The sequence below is a fragment of the Papaver somniferum genome, chromosome 11 (genome assembly GCF_003573695.1).
Source record: "Papaver somniferum cultivar HN1 chromosome 11, ASM357369v1, whole genome shotgun sequence".
In the NCBI taxonomy this organism is placed as follows: Eukaryota; Viridiplantae; Streptophyta; class Magnoliopsida; order Ranunculales; family Papaveraceae; genus Papaver; species Papaver somniferum.
In genome coordinates this window covers 42,117,406-42,120,713 of record NC_039368.1, presented here as the reverse complement: position 1 = coordinate 42,120,713, position 3,308 = coordinate 42,117,406, and positions in this window count along the sequence as shown.

Genomic DNA, 3,308 nt, shown 5'->3' with positions numbered 1-3,308 from the left:
CCAAACCTGAATTTTACTTGTCCTCAAGTAAAACAAAACTAAGGAAATCCTACCTATACCACCGTCGCTGGTCTCTCGAATGCATTTAGCGTATGCACTAAGCCTTTTAAACCACTAAGTGTCCCTAGTGGACGAGTGAAGTCTCGTGAAGGTTTTCTTAGAACGTACCTACAAAGTTCTAGGTCAAAATACAAGCTCAGATTCCATCAAATGTGACATGTGCAAGACAGTTTAAGCTCACAGCAAAATGGAGATGTCAATCTAGCTATCGAAGGCACAATCCTAGCACTGATAACAAATAAAGACATGTGATAAGAGTGTAAAGTGTATCTACACATGTGTAAAGAAAGATCGGATGTTATGACTACTAATCACCAAGAGATATTTTCTCAGGCTAAGAACCAAGGTCGAAATCTAGCTAGCTGTCCGGACTTTACGAGAATTGTGAATGAGTAGGAGGTGTTTCACAATTACTCGCGTTGTACATCAATGGCATACACCCTTCCTTGCTTATTACAATAAAACACAAAAGATGACTCTTTACATGACTCTTATTTACATTGACTACTCTCTTTTATTTTTGGAACAAGAGAGGATGGAATTGATAAATACTTGATTTTTTTTTATTTTTTTTTTTGAATATATACACCATTTTTTTTTATTTTTTATTTTTGATAAAGAAACACTTTTGATACATATACAAAAGGAAACAAAAGATTACATGACACTTTGCAAGAGGTAGCCCTTTTTGATGCACCCAGTTAAATTCGATGGTTGTCTTTCTTAATGTAACCTCCACCTTCTATCCCAACCAACCAAAGAACAAGCTAGTCAAGTTTCGTTCAGTATTCTAAAGTGATTGGCAATCGTGACTTCCTATCAAACACCTTGAAGATCGAGGCTATACATGTATTGGTAGATCGTGCGCGTGCAAATTTCTTATCACTATGTGAATTGTGCTAGAATCAGGGTGCCTAAATATCTAGACTAAGACTCCTAATAATTACATATTTGCACAAGAGTCAACATTTCAAGGTAAATGAGCTCCATTTTTATGTTTTTTTTCAATTTTTTATTTTTTATTTTTATTTTTCATTTTTTTCAAAAAGAAGGAGTTCTTGTTTTCAATTATGGCATATTATCAAAGTATCTACTTTTCACCCCCAAACCTAAACTAAACATTGTCCTCAATGTTTCAAAATATGAACAAAATTATAATACAACATATGAAGAGGATCATGTTGAGTAGAGAAAAAGGAAAGAGAATACCCGATTTCGGCGAAAGCAATATTAGAACTCCGTTATTCAAGGCAAGAATCCAACATATGTCAGCCGAGATCATATTGGATTAGCAAAATATATACAAAAGGAACAAAAAGGTTTTTAAGAAATTTTATCTACTGGATTATATACAAAAATTCACCATACACTAACAATCTAAAGAGTTGAGGATCAACCCAAAAGACAAAGTGTAGAGGTTTCAACAGCTTCACACAAATATAACAGGAAAGAAACGCAAGTGAAACTGTGAAACAAAATGAGCTACCCCCAAACCTGGATTTTTCAATGGATAAAATTTTGGAAACAAAATCTCGCAGTTTTGGGGGTTCATCATGTACAAGGTCTAACTCAAAATGAACTGTGCTAGGGACGGGCAAACATGCTAATTCCAACTGTGGCTCCTCAAAGATATTATACTTAGATGCAAAATAGTCCAAAAGGACTTGGGAAGCACACAGTTCCAAACCTAGATTAGGGACTCTCAGAAAAGTCGGTTTGACAATATGGGTACAAACCAAATCTAGGTTGGGTGGAAGGCCATCAGATTGTGACTTATGTAGGACGATAGGCACATCATTACTAATCACATCAACATCTCCTAAGTCTTTTACACGTGTCACAACATGCTCACAATCATCAAACAAATTATCAAGTCCACAATCAGAATCATCATCATCAGAAGAATTATTCTCATGCATCGGAAAATCAAGAGAAATATCACAATGTGACCTAGGTAGAGAATCAGACACATCAATTATATTTTCATGCATAATAACATTAGTGTCTACAGAAGATTCAACTATTCCTATGTCATGCTCATCTTCGCAGAATAATTGTACGACTCCCATGTCAATATCAAAATCATATGAATTACAATGAGTATTAGAAAAAACAACATTCATGAAGGTCGAGGGCGAGAAGCCATATGTTATTGAACCAACAGGTTCCACAATATTTTCATGTTCTTCTATCATATCATCATAATCATCATCATGGTAGCATGCATATTGGTCCTCATTAACAGTGGTGGTGTCATTAGTCGATTCATGTTCCTCTAAATTAGGTTCATATTCAACATCATTTACATGAATGGGACTAGACACTTCATTAGGGACAACATACATTTCCTCATGAATTTCCTCCTTTTGTAGGTGAAGCAAAATCTGATCTAAATATGCATGAATTCGTGATGTAGATCTATCAAAGTTTTGCTTGCTGAGTCTGAGAGCTTCTGTGGTGGAGTCTAAATTCATGGGAGTACAAAATTCTTCATGTTCAAATTGTGGTGAATGGTACATGTGTTCATGGTCATTAGGATTTACAAAATATTGATCGCAACCCTCAAAGGATTGATTATGGTCCCAATGACTACCATTCTCACAATTTATGGGCATTTCATACCTTGGATTTTCTCTAGATTGCCTAAAATTATGCAAAATATGACAATTCTCAACAGGGTGGTCTAAAATACCACATGCGGGACATGCATAGATTTCAGGTTGCCTAAGAAAATTAGACGTGACAGATTCCTCATGTGATTGCATTTCTAAAGCTGTGATTCGAGCTTCTAATTGATCGATCAGTGATGATTGTGTGAGTGAGGCACTAGCAAAATGTTCATTTTCACGTTGTGGTGAATGATGCATGTGTGAATAGTTATTAGGGTTCATGTATTGAGGCTCGGGACTTTGAAAATGTCCATAATAATTCCTATAACTATTGACATCATGGTCTATGGAAGGTTCATAACGTGGAGTATGTCCATACGCAAGTTCTCTAAGGGATTTGTTGTATTCCCCAACTGTAGACCAAGATCCAGACATGATTTGGCTCAAAAGCTAAGTAACTATGTTACAAAGCCCAAAATTTGGTTTTTAATGGGTTTGGATTTTTGGGAAAAATTTGGTTTTTATGGGTAACATTTAGTTTTGTCGGGTTTTGGAAAAAATTTGGACTATAATGGGTTCGAAGAACTTTGGTTTATTGGGTTTTGAAAACTTTGGTTTTAGACTTTGAAGACAAATCCC